Raw genomic sequence first — 14321 nt, 5'->3', positions numbered from 1 at the left:
GATTGGGGGCATGGGGGCTGCAGGGTAAAGGAAGTCCTGATGCATCTGCTAGCGCATGATGCCGGATCTTGTCTTCGCTGCACATAGCACATAAGCCATTCCACGATTATAAAACCAAAATAACAATTATACCCATGCAATTCCAGACAAATGATATTTCAAAACAAATGATCACTCCTGCAGGCAAATGCTATCTCAGCTTCTAAATTTTTGAAGCCATTATCTTTCATTAATGTCGAATAATGACATCCTATGCATAATATATTATCAGCTGGCAAGTTGCACTCTCCACGCTGCTAACTAATCATCACCTATACGAAGAAATATTTCTCCAAAATTTTGATGCCCAAATTACTCATACAGGAGACACTGTAAAATACAACATATACAGTCTCCTACTTTTCAGCTGAACCACAGATAGATGGGCTGATGAAGCTGGAATCTTATACAGTGGTACCTCGGGTTAAGAACTTAATTCATTCTGGAGCTCCATTCTTAACCTGAAACTGTTCTTAACCTGAGGTACCACTTTAGCTACTGGGGCCTCCCGCTGCCGTTGTGCGATTTCTGTTCTCATCCTGAAGCAAAGTTCTTAACCTGAGGTACTATTTCTGGGTTAGTGGAGTATGTAACCTGAAGCGTCTGTAACCCGAGGTACCATTGTATTTTGCTTTTAAACAAGCTGTAGGCATAGTTCTTTATACTGCCAAACCTTGATCACTAGATAATGAAGTCTCAAAATTTTGGGCACACACTTCAGCCAAAGTTAAGTGGTTTAAAGCCCAATTTAGCACAGGCTTTACAGGGCACTCCCGTGCATGTTTACTTGGAAGTAAGTCACACTAGGTTTAGTGGGCTTCATTCTCAGATAAGTGTTGCAGCTTCAGTCTCTCTGCCACTGGGATATTAGTCTCCAATAAACACAAAAGGCCAGTCTTTTCTGTTGGAAAAGCTACCTTCAAGGTGTTCAGTGAAGTCCATTAAAAAGTCCTTTAAAACTTTTTGTTGTTTCTAAAACTAAATTCTCCATTTAGAAAATGGCACAAGAAACGTTTATATTATTGGCTTACATAAGTTGCCTAAAGAAGTGGTTTATTAATAAATATTGGCGTGCTCTGGTTCATAGGGTCATGAAGAGTCGGACACGACTAAACAACAACAACCTTGACAGAAGTCCAGCAAAATTATATGTAAATTCAGTTCCAATTACAGTCGCACCTTGTAAGTTGAACGGCTTAGTTCTCAAATGTTTTGGCTCCCAAACGTCACAAACCCGGAAGTGACTGTTCCAGTTTGTGAACTATATTTGGAAGCCGAATGTCCGACGGGGCTTCCAGGGCTTCCTGCAGCCAATCAGAAGCCGCACTTTGGTTTTCGAATATTTCGGAAGTCAAATGGACTTCCAGAATGGATTCCATTTGACTTCCAAGGTATGACCGTATATTCAAGATCTATGTGCCATTGTAAGCAAAAAACCCTGTCAATAATAAGAACCCTGGAAACTGCTCTTAAATAAGCAGGTAGTTTGACAATATACCTTAGATTCTACACTTCCAGAAACCTGCATGTGAATACCAGGAAGTGAGGTCACATTGCTCGCCCAATCAGTGTTGAACACACTGTAGTCTCCACCCCCTTGATGTCCATGCAGTGGCATGGATATCTAATCTGACGGAGCTTATGCATGTGTGTCAGTGGTCACTGCGTGGACATCTAGTGATGGGGTCAGTGATGTGCTTGATAGCAGCAACGACAGCAGTGGCCCCCACTTCCTGGTAATTGTGTGGAGCACATTTCCCATTATTAGCATGGAGTATCCTTCACACAAAAGGGACGCGGGTGGCGCTGTGGGTAAAACCTCAGCTCCTAAGACTTGTCGATCGTATGGTCGGCGGTTCGAATCCCCGCGGCGGGGTGAGCTCCCGTCGTTCGGTCCCAGCTCCTGCCCACCTAGCATTTCGAAAGCACCCCTAAGTGCAAGTAGATAAATAGGTACCGCTTTATAGTGGGAAGGTAAACGGCGTTTCCGTGTGCTGCGCTGGTGCCGGCTTGCCAGAGCAGCTTCGTCACGCTGGCCACGTGACCCGGAAGTGTCTTCGGACAGCGCTGGCCCCCGGCCTCTTAAGTGAGATGAGCGCACAACCCTAGAGTCGGACACGACTGGCCCGTACGGGCAGGGGTACCTTTACCTTTACCTATCCTTCACGCAACTGTTTCTGTATCCATGTCTGCCAGGTCCCATAAATTGCATTGCCAAGCTGCACACACAAAAACAATACAAAGGTGAAGATCGTGTTACGGGTGTGGGTGATGGATGACATTTTATGTGCTCACAGTCCTGAAGTCCTTCAGAATGAACAACGGCCTAGATACGTTTTCTCTACGACTCAGGAACAAAGGAGAAATAACTAAACATTTTGTCTCCATTTTAATGTTATTTAGCTATGTTGTTTTAAGAAACACATACTGGGACGCAATTCAAAAGGGTGCAATTTCTAAGACTATTGCAGAATATAGTGTGTTGTCCTATTGTTTCCACACACTCATGAGAAATGTGGAGTTCCCCAAGCTTTCCGCCCCCCCCCCGGAAGAAAAGCCAAAGAGTCGTCATGGCAACACTATCTATGTAGACATAAGTCAAAACCAAGGCCTCAGGTATCATGACTCTTTGTTGTTCATCACCTTCTGTGGGTTAACAGTTCCCAGGTTCATTAAATTTGCTTTATTCAGTCTCTGTGTTACAGACTTACACTGTCAGACTTCGCTGTGATACCCCATTGACAGATTTCTCTCTCTTTCCATAAAACGGAATGTGAAGGGAATCACTCGACATGAAAAGCAGGAAAATTTGCACACTTACCTAGAAGTAAAACCAACTGAACACAGGAGGACTTCCATTCAGAGAAACATGCATAGGATTGCACTGATATCATTGGGCATTACTGTCTGAATCTGTGTGCACGCATCACATATGCTGAATTTATCCCCAGTCTTTCCACATTGGGTGAGAAGGTCTGAAGGGAGGAGATTCTTTGTGAATTCATCTGAATGCACAAATAATCCTCCCCAGGATTGGGTACCCATTAATGGACAATTTATTATCTATCACATCCCCATTCCCATTCTCCTGAAAGTGTAAGCATAGGCTTCCCCAACCTGGTGCCCTCCAGACATTTTGGATCACTTCCACTAGCCTCAGCCAGGACTGTAACACCTCCTCTATCCATAGGAACCTCCCCAGACCGTTCGGCTGGCACCTTCATTATACACTTTCAGGCACAGGTAAAAATGTTCCTCTTCAACCAGACCTTTGGCTGATTGACACCTGACACCCTTTTAAATGCATTTGTGGTAGGTGGGATTATTGGTTTATTTTGCTCTTGTTCTTGTTTTCATTATGTAGTTTGTGTTTTCTATCTTGTATTTTTATGTTGCCAACCGCCCTGAGATGTGAGGAGGAAGGGTGGTATACAAATTTAAATAAACAAATAATTTGATAATAATAATCAAAGTAATCCATGCCCCAACATTTGGAGGCCCAAAACCTGACATAAGCTTCCTGTTCACAGTGTAGCATTTTATGATTTGTCCCTATTTCTTATAATTTGTTTGCTTGGTTTTTTTTAAAAAATAGCATCAGTTAACTCTTTTTTTAAAAAAAGGAATTCACCTATTCCTGCACCAAAATGGGTTTCAGCCGGCAAAAGCTGATGCCACAATAAATCCATGGTGTCCCAGACTAAAGGAATATGCATGCCTCTCAATTGACTGCAAGGGTTCTTGAGCAGTGTGGGACTTAGGTATAAGCTAAACAAGCTATAGCTTAGGGCCCCACTCTCTTGGGGGCCCCCAAAAAAAATTAAAGGAAGAAAACTGGATGTACATTTCGAAAACATAAGATAAAAACAAATAAAATAAAACCTACATACAGGAAAGCAGCAAATAGCTTTAAATACCTATTAGGTCCATAAATTACCATATAACTTATATTCAACACAAAAATAGCAACAATTTGTTGTTGACAAAGGACAGCTGGACAAAAAAAGGGCCCATTACCTTCAGTAGCTTAGGGCCTCATCAAACCTAAATCCAGCCCTGGTCTTGAGGGTTGCACACTTTGTTCTATTTGTGCAAGATCCCTTCATAATTTAGAACCCTGGAATATCAGAATCACATAAGGAACCCCCAAGGGGAGAAAAAACTCCCTGCTGCCGATGTTCAGCTCCCAATATGAGAATGGCAATAGAGGTGGGGGCAGGAAACAGGCCCCTGCTCACCCTCCCAAACAGTGAGCCTTTTTTCAGAAAAACAGCAGCGCAATAGTTATAAGAACTAAAGTATGGACAAAGATTTAATATAAAATGAGATCTGAGAGAGAGAAAGAGCAGGGCGAAGGTGTGAGCCTTCCTTCCTAATCTGAATGCCAGATATACACATACACGTGAATTAACTTTGGTCAGTCATCCATCCTCTCTGCCACCTATCAGGTGGGTGCCAAGGGACTGCAGAAACTTGCAGAATCTGCTGTGGCTAATCTGAGTGCCAAATTAAACCGACAAATAATTAAACAAGAGGTGAACTAAATCAGATTCCAGGTGGAAAGCATCCAGGAACAGATGAAGTCCAGCAGATCAAAACAAATGAAGGAAGGACCTCCCTAAATGCAATGAAGTTAAAAGCGAATAGAGCCAAAAGTGCCGTCTGCCAATCTCTGGCTATAAAGTACACGGGAGTCTGCCAATGTGGCAGAAAATATAAATGGTCCCTAGTAAGCAGAGTGAAAGGAAACCAAGTTAATGGAGCCCCTTTTCTGAAGTACTGCAGCAGACAGATGTACAGTACTTAAGAAAACCCAAGCATCTCACCAATCAGCTGGGATAAGAAAAGTTTGTTACCAAATTGCATCGTTTTTTAAAGTGGTACATGAATATTTACCTCAGGGCCGTCTTAAGCATATGCGGCACCAAGGTGCAAAGATCCTCCCAGAACCCCCCACCCCCCCAGGTTGCCCAGAGTTGTGGATGGGCCTTTCCATGGCCCTACGCCAATCCCAGGCGCGCAGGAGGGTGGAGCTGGCTCGCTGGCCTCTGAACTTGTGGCGCAGAGCCGCCCACAGCAGAAGAGCCCGCTGTGGCGCTCCAACCGATGGGCAGGCTCTTCCCCAGACTTCAACTCTCAGGCCCCAGAATCTCGGCCTGGTGCCGCTGATAACCTGGTGCCCAGGTGCCCTGCACCCCTGGCACCTATGATTAAGACGGCCCTGGTTTATCTGTTCGTTGCCTGCCTTAAAAAGAAAAACTTTTTATTTTTTATTTTTTAAAATAATATTTATTAGATTTCCAACAAGAAAAAAGTTACAAAGATAGTAAAAAGAAAATACAAAAAATACAAAAACCAGAAAAAAATACAGTTAAAAATAAATCCCTCTTTCTATTATCTTATCACTCATTTACTTATTTTCATGACTTCCTCACACCTCCCTTTTTTGTATTCCAGTTAATAGTTAGTTCAGCAAATTCATACCCTCTTTGTTTACCCTTATTTCTTTATCTTCACATATTATAACTTCGAATTTTCATCTAATATCAATCCATTTTTACATATTCCTATTTTGCCTTATTGCTAAAACCACTTCATTTCATTCCAACATCATTAACATTCAATAATTTTACAGTGTTTCTGTAAATAGTCTTTAAATTTCTTCCAATCTTCTTCCACCAACTCTTCTCTCTTTAAAACTTTTTAAAATTATGGGTTGGATCCAGACTTAGTCATGCTTAGAGTCACTTGGGTCTACTTTAAGCAATACTAAGTCTGGATTCAATGCCGTATTTCAGAATGCTGGCTTTCCTTTCTTTTCTTTTTACACTTACAGAATATAACTGAATAAATTCAACATCAGTAGAAAAAGAAGGGTAAGAATGCACCTTCCAAAGGGTAATCAAAGGAGAAAGAAAGGGTGGATAGCTTGAACCCTGTTCTGAGTCCACCCCACCCCAGGGACACACAAGGGATACAGAGGGAAAGGAAGTTCTATTGCACAAGTGAACTCACACAATTCTACTCACTCAAGAACTGGATTAGATCAAGGGCCCATCCTATCTATCATCCGGTTTTCAATGCAGTGGCCAGCTAGGAGCCCTGGCAGTAACACTAGGATTCCTCCTCATGAATTTAGATTGTTCCCAAAAATTAACAAGTGGGCACATGTTTTGTAAAGGACATGCAAAACATTCTATAGAATGATTTCCAAGTTTCTCTGAGAAGTTGCGGGATCTCTTTCAATATTGAAAGTCACCTTAAATTGTTATCAAGGAAACTTAACATCCCAGACATTGTGGCACAGTGACAGCCGAGTAGTTCTTAGGTTATGGGAGGCTTTCCACAATGTCTATAATTCCTTTGTACAGCAATCAATGTTTACAGTAAAAAAGAAAGAAAAATCTCCAAGTATATTGACTGCTCCATAAACCAACAGCAGCTGCTTCAAAAGAGAGGAGTGAGGTCTTTGATTTCCACAGAAAACATGGAAAATCATAATGACTCGAGACACTCTTGGACCCTTGACTCATAAATGTTTCTCATTCATGTATCACTTTCAGCAGAACTGGATCATTTCATGAACAATATAATACAATATAAATGACTGGCAAAAGAAGACTTGTCTCACTATATACTTTACTACAAATAACAGCAATCCTAGAACAATATTAGTGTTTGTGTGTGTATTACTGGGCACAATCGAGCCAATATCAAGTGCTTCTGGGGCCTACTAATTTCAACAACAAGGAAGTATTATGCATATAAAAAGGTAAAGGGACCTCTGACCATTAGGTCCAGTCGTGACCGACTCTGGGGTTGTGGCGCTCATCTTGCTTTATTGGCCAAGGGAGCCGCTGTACAGCTTCCGGGTCATGTGGCCAGCATGACTAAGCTGCTTCTGGCAAACCAGAGCAGCACACGGAAACGCCACTTACCTTCCCACTGGAGCGGACCCTATTTATCTACTTGCACTTTGTGCTTCTGAACTGCTAGGTTGGCAGGAGCAGGGACTGAGCAACGGGAGCTCACCCCGTCATGGGGATTCGAACCGCCAACCTTCTGATTGGCAGGTCCTAGGCTCTGTGGTTTAACCCACAGCGCCACCCGTGGCCCCCTATTATGCATATACTTGATAGTAAAATAATACTCATAATTTACATAGCGCTTTTTGACGTTCACACACATGTTAGCAATACCACAACAGGCTTGCAAAGCTGTTTTGGAACCCTGGAAAACCCTGGAGGCCGAGACAGGTCTACAAATTGCTCCCAGCTTCACACAGTAACCTTTCACAAATTGGAAGGTGACAACAGCAGCGATTGAAGGAGCAGGGCCACAGGTTCTCACCCCTGCTTTGTTTGCTCGCCAAGAGGCAAGGAAAGGAATGTGCTGGGCTCATTTCTTTTGCAAAGCAACAGAATTAAGTTGAGTTGTTTATTCTCTGAGGTTCACTTTGTCTTTGTCAAATTTGATACATATTTAATGTGCAATTAAATGTTACAATAAAAAATACATAAGACGAGTGTCACATCATCCTAGAACTCTCCCGTTACAGAATTAAATCCCAGCTCAAGCTTTAAGTATCTGCTGTGCTAATGACAATGAGATTTCCCGCAAAGGAAGTGACTCCGATATCAGCCTTGAAATGATTTGCCTGAAAGATGAGCTATTTCGAAATATATTTTCATTAAAAACCACTCAAACCAATTGTCATGATGAAGCAGATTAAGCCACAGTTCTCTGGCATGTCGTCAAATAATTCAAGGGTTGGCAATTTGGGGTTCATATCATAACCCCCATCTGGAGTCTTCCACCAACCAGTCCCTCCTGAAGCTTTCCCAATGGCTTGGCAAAGTGGAACAATTTCCAAGAGGATAGAACTGAAAGGGATCCTTCCATTCTAAAGCAGTATCATCATAAACCTGGTTCTTTTATTAACCGGATTTTAGGATGTGGAGCCAAATATTTAGTGTCTTAGTTCTAAATCAGATAGTTTATTTCAGAATCCGTACTTCTCTTTAACGTCTGTCATACTAGGTAGTAGGCTGGTCTAACAGGAGAAGTTAATTGACTTTGGAAGACATTTTATTGTAGGGTTGATAAATGAGAACAGTATCAGAGATGGGAAAGTTTAAAGCCGTATCAGAAAACTTTATCTGCCATTTAATATAGCAGGCCCTTTAGCCAGAGCTATAACTTGTGGGGAAATACTATTTATTTGTACTTCTTATGCAAAAAAAAATTCAAAAACCCCCAAGAACTTGCATTCTATCTGAAGTTCTCTCCCTCTCTTCCTATTCAATACTTATTTTAAGCCTGTGGTATTCCAAATGACACACTTGCCCACTAGATTTCTGTATTCTTAATGGTTGACAACAGGGTTCCAGTTAGTAGCTTTTGATGGCTGGTGGCTCCTTAAGCTACTGAAATATGTTTCACGCTCTAGCTAGGTCTGTGCTGAAGAAACAGTTTTGGTCATCTTGAAATATAGCAGAAAAGAGCAAAACAGTCAGGTGCACATAATACAATGAACCTTATCAAAGATATATACTTTTCCGTCTCATTGATTTCAATGGCAGAGTTAAGCAAATTTGTCAATCACTTCCAGTTAGATCAAATAGGACTAAAAGGTGCTTAACTTTGGCTCATTATTCATTATTTTTCCGTAACGTGGCTCTCTAACACTTTTTTTTTTAAAGTAAGGAGGATTACAGCTGTAATATTTTTGACCTCGCAATCATCATTGGATAGGCCCTTCCCCTTCTTCTCCCCTCCCCTTTCATGCATAAATATCTCCTCCAATCCCTTTTCAGAGCTAAGATGCATTATTATGTCTGCACCACTGTTAATGCTAACCCTAGTTAGCTCAAACTGCAGCTGATGGATCCACTTCTAACCTCATGTCTTAAAACATGGGTAGGCAAACTGAGGCCTGGGGGCTGGATCCAGCCCAATCGCCTTCTAAATCCGGCCCATGGATGGTCTGGGAATCAGCGTGTTTTTACATTACAGTGGTGCCCCGCAAGACGAACACCTCGCAAGACGGAAAACCCGCTAGACGAAAGGGTTTTCCGTTTTGGAGGCACTTCGCAAAACAAATTTCCCTATGGGCTTGCTTCGCAAGACGAAATGTCTTGTGAGTTCCTGTGGGTTTTTTCCCCTTTCCCCCCCTTTTCCTAAGCCGTTAAGCCGCTTATCAGCTGATCCGCTGATAAGCCGCTTATCAGCTGATCCGCTAAAAGCCGCTAAACTGCTAATAGCGCTAATCCGCTGTCAATGGGCTTGCTTCGCAAGACGAAAAAACCGCTATACGAAGAGCCTCACGGAACGGATTAATTTCGTCTTGCGAGGCACCACTGTAGTAGAATGTGCCCTTTTATTTAAAATGCATCTCTGGGTTATTTGTGGGGCTTGCCTGGTGTTTTTCCATGAGTAGAATGTGTGCTTTTATTTAAACTGCATCTCTGGGTTATTTGTGGGGCATAGGAATTTGTTCATTATTTATTTTTATTTTTTCAAAATATAGTCCACCCCCCCCAACAAGGTCTGAGGGACAGTGGACCAGCCCCCTGCTGATAAAGTTTGCTGACCCCTGTGTTAGAACAAGGAACTGAACTTCATGATGGCCACCCATGCCCATTTCTCGGGATTACAGAGTGCCTGAGTTCACTGTGGAGTTCAGGGCTCCATTAATGTCCATGGAGGGTATTTGTGGAAGTGGCTCATGATGAGAGAAATGCTTTAAATGCAGACTTTGAAGGCTGTAGCTTACTGCTTTGAGGAGGCAGAATGAAGCATCCTCTTCTCTCTCCTACTGTGATGGCCTGGGACTCGGGCTCGGACTCAGAACCAGAGGAGACTCAGTCTGCACCAGATCCTTTGCCTCAGGCATCATCTGAACCAAGTCTGGGGCCTGATCCTGAAGAGTCCCAGTCTGCACAGGTTCCCCTGCAACAAACACCAGCTGGGCCGAGTCAGGGGCCTGAGCCTGCCCTGGCTCCAGATGTGGGGATTACCTCATCGCCTTCAGGTGGGCCATCACTTACAGCTGCTCCTCTACTGGTTTGGTCAGGGGAGGCTGAGGTGGCCTCTGGGTCTAGTAACCCACCAACGTCTCCCAAGCTGCAGAGACTAAGGTCTGAGAGGAGAGACCTGAGTACTCGCAGGAGGAGTGCTCACCTTCGGGCGAAACAGGGAAGTAAGTCACCGGGGGATCAGGACCAGTCACTACCCCGACAAAGATAAAAGGCTGTCGGACCCCGCCCCAGGTTGTGGGAGCAACCTTGCTGTATGATAGATCCTGCATGAGATCCTGTACCTGTCCTTGCCTGGTTTCCTGCCTCGTGTCCTGCCTTGGCCCTGTTGGACTGTCTCCCAGCGGAAACTTCGGATTCTGGACCAGTCCTGGACTGCGTTTCACGGGTTACCCCTGGGCCCAGCACACCTACTAAGGCCATTTGCTTTACTTGCCTTTGACTTAGGTTGAAAGGGACTTGTCAGTGGCAGAATTTGGGCTCTCAGATTTCAGCGGCGCCCTGTGTGATGCTAAAATTCAGTACCCCCTGTCTCTCATGCTCCATTCAACACCATTGTTGTGGCACCCCCTGCAGCCAAACTGGCCATGCTACACTAAAATCGCCTCTGGAGTTGTGAATCAAAGCTAGCCATGTTTAGTGCCAACCTTGGTACAAAAATTATAACCAACTAACTATGATTAAATGCAGAACATCTGCAATACATCACCCTATTTATCCCTTTTGAGTCTGTGCAGCTCAAATTAGTGATCTGCTTAGGAACTAAATGCTTCTCTAAATTTTAAGAACTCAGAGCAGCAGAATGTGAGGCAAAGCTGTAGATCTACTAACGGGCCACAATCTAAGAGAGATTTAAATACATCATTGATATCAATAGGCTTAAGTACACTAGGTTATGTCTTGAATTGTCTCTAAAAAGAAGAGAGGAACACCAGGAGTAAATACAAATCATTTATAGTGATTGATCCAAAGGTCTACTGTAGCAAGTAAAAAAAACAAAAAACAATCAGTGGCACCAAGAAAAATAAATGATGGAAAGCTTTTAAACCACCAGGAGGCCAAAGTAAAATGTATCCGCTTAGGCAAGATAGTGGGAAATTAGAGACAGTGGATAACAAAATGGTTGTTGTTGTTTAGTCGTTTAGTCGTGTCCGACTCTTCATGACCCCATGGACCAAAGCACAAAATGGTATTAAACACAAAATGGAATTAAACACCAAATAATCACTTTGGATCTGTCTTAAGCAACAATGAAAGCAAGGCAAAACAAGTGGGTGGCAATTTGGCTAAATCGCGGATCAGATCTACTAGGATAAAAGAACCCAATTTATTGAATGTGGAGATAGCATAAGAATTGGTTATAACAATGTCAGTCACTGTTAACATCAAAGGCAGTTAGATCTAGAGAGCACAGAGTGCAACAGAGAAGCCCTGAAAATGAAGCTAAAACAGTTCTGATGAAGATTTGTTAATTGCTTACTCTAGTTAGCATCAGGAGTGCCTGACGTGCTCTGGTCCATGGGGTCACAAAGAGTCGGACACGACTAAACAACTAAACAACAACAAATAGTTAGCATATTTTAATCTGGCCTATCCTATGGGTTGTTGGTTTTTTTAATCAACTATGCTTCTGATCTCAAAAAAATCAAGTACAACTTTGGTATGACTGGAGAAATCTGGTATAAAAAATTATATGCATCAAGGTCATCATATCATTCTGGTTAATCACTTGCTGTCTGTAAAACTATCTGATGAATCAAGTTGTATCAAATCAGAAAATTGTGTTTCTTGCTAAAAAAAAAAATGCTGATGAAAGTAATTAGGAAACATATCCAGTGACAGAATCAAGAAAGTGTTAGCAGTTTATTCCATCAAACATAAATTTGGCCTTTTTGTTTATGTTCTTCTGTAAAATTCCCTGATGGTGTGTTATAGAATATTCTTTGCAAATGCTCAATGTTTTTGGTATTTGGTTACATTCAGTAAACAATGTTCTTCTTTCAGATGCAGAACCAGGTTGTGAGGTAGACGCATGTGCAATCCCAGCACACAGGAGGTGTTGTACCAGGTGTATTTGCCCAATTATTTCACCTCATTCATCCTCCGACATCAGAAGGAGCTTGTCTCTGTGTAGGCCTTGTCAGTCCTGCTATACTGTGTTCAGCATCAGCTTGATTTAGAGCTTCAGGGCCTGGAGACGGAGGAGGTGATGGATGAGGTGACTCACCTTCTCAGATGTTCATTAGCTACAGGGCACACCAAGTGAAATGTGTATCTCAAAACACATCCTGATGTATGGCGGTTGACCGCATTTACTTTGGTTACACAGAGCATATGCATTATAAGGATTATTTCACAGCCATTTTGCCGTCGTCGTGAAATGATTTCACCAGGCTGATGACAACATTGCCTTGACAACATTTTCTCCTGCCAATCCTATCTTGCTCAATGTTGGGTTTTTAAAAAATGTCACCAATTAATGACTAAAATAGGTACTCCTGCGTGGCTGTATATAGCAAGCAGCCTTGTGATGCAGTTACACATACACAAAATTCCCTCTCAGAGTTAATAGGATTATCATCATCATCATCATCAGCCAACTACAGATCATTGATTAGTTATGGTGTTTGGGTGGATGCAGACATACTATGATTTCAGTTAGCATTTTGGGAAACACTTAGCTTTTCATTAGTAACTAAGAGTTTAATTTATAAACTTATTTCCCCTCTGAAAACAGAATCGCCTGATCCTGTACTTGTCTACACTTTTTCCAAATAGGGCATGTAAATATGTGGTACAGCATATCTCCACACTTTCAATATCATGTGTTTAAAAAGGGCATACACATTGCATTCTACGTATCTACACCGAATTCCTGTAGTGTCCTGCGTTCCTAAGCTATATTGTGTAAACCACGATACAGTGGTGCCTCGCAAGACGGAAAGAATCCGTTCCGTGAGTCTCTTCGTCTTGCGGTTTTTTCGTCTTGCGAAGCAAGCCCATTAGCGGCTTAGCGGATTAGCGCTATTAGCGGCTTAGGGGCTTAGCGGATCAGCTGATAAACGGATTAGCGGATTAGCGGATCAGCTGATAAGCGGCTTAGCGGATCAGCTGATAAGCGGCTTAGCGGATCAGCTGTTAAGCGGCTTAGCGGATCAGCTGATAAGCGGCTTAGCGACTTAGAAGAAGGGGGGGAGGAAAAAAAACCCGCAGGAACTCGCAAGACATTTTCGTCTTGCGAAGCAAGCCCATAGGAAATTCATTTTGCGAAGCACCTCCAAAACGGAAAACCCTTTCGTCTAGCGGGTTTTCCGTCTTGCGAGGCGTTCGTCTTGCGGGGCACCACTGTATTTGAATAATGTATGCCCCTTTGCTCCTCTTGCATACAACATATTGTGTGCACATGCATAGGGATGGGCATGCACACTGAGTTGGGGTACCAGAAAACAGACATGGCCTAGTGGGCCTTTTTGACACAAAATTATCTTGCTGTCTGGAATGGACTCTACCTATGCGTCACAGCGATAAGAAGACTGCAGAAGTTCAAGAGGTCCAAAAAGCAATAACTCTGAAGCACAGCATCCCCCGCCCGCCCCCGGCCTTCAGAACAATACATATATCTCATTTAATGTTAAAATGGATACATGAAAGCCAGGATCAAATGAGATATGGTGGGCAATCCTGTACCAACCAGAGATTTGGTATACAGAATTTTGACAAGTGTCCATGGAAGCCACAATAATTGTATTCCATTCACTATGGTGATCGTTCTTCTTCATCATTTATTTGTATGCCACCTTTCTGCAGTTAAAATGAAACTTTGATGCCTAAACAATATGCCACCCCAAGAGCCTCTAGGCTTCCTGACCAGCAGGCCCTGTAGGAAAGATGGTCTTTGGCCTCTTCAGCAACCTTGGTTGCTGTCCTTTCATTGACACTCCTGTGCCTGTTTGCTTGTCAAAACACACTTCTGTGTCATTCTGGACACAGGAGTATGGCATGAATGTGTATATGCAACTACAGTGGTACCTCGGGTTACATACGCTTCAGGTTACATACGCTTCAGAAACAGACTCCACTAACCCAGAAATATTACCTTGGGTTAAGAACTTTGCTTCAGGATGAGAACAGAAATCGTGCTCCGGCAGCAGCGGGAGGCCCCATTAGCTAAAGTGGTGCTCCAGGTTAAGAACAGTTTCAGGTTAAGAACAGACCTCCGAAACGAATTAAGTACTTAACCCGAGG

At 42.8% G+C, this 14321-nt stretch overlaps 1 protein-coding gene across 1 annotated transcript in view; it reads right to left on the bottom strand.

The window, feature by feature from the left end:
- Positions 1 to 11922: 11922 nt before the first annotated feature.
- The window catches only part of LOC309339859 (uncharacterized protein), a 42290-nt gene continuing 39891 nt past the window's right edge, over positions 11923 to 14321 (bottom strand). The window contains exon 4 of the mRNA XM_081858389.1: positions 11923 to 12322. The gene's annotated coding sequence lies outside the window, so the exon portion shown is untranslated. The remainder of the gene's footprint in view (positions 12323 to 14321) is intronic.

Source organism: Podarcis erhardii (genome assembly GCF_964252035.2).
Source record: "Podarcis erhardii genome assembly, chromosome: 4".
Classification (NCBI taxonomy): domain Eukaryota; kingdom Metazoa; phylum Chordata; class Lepidosauria; order Squamata; family Lacertidae; genus Podarcis; species Podarcis erhardii.
The sequence above is the reverse complement of the archived record's forward strand: the minus strand, read 5'-3'. Positions and strand labels throughout refer to the sequence as shown.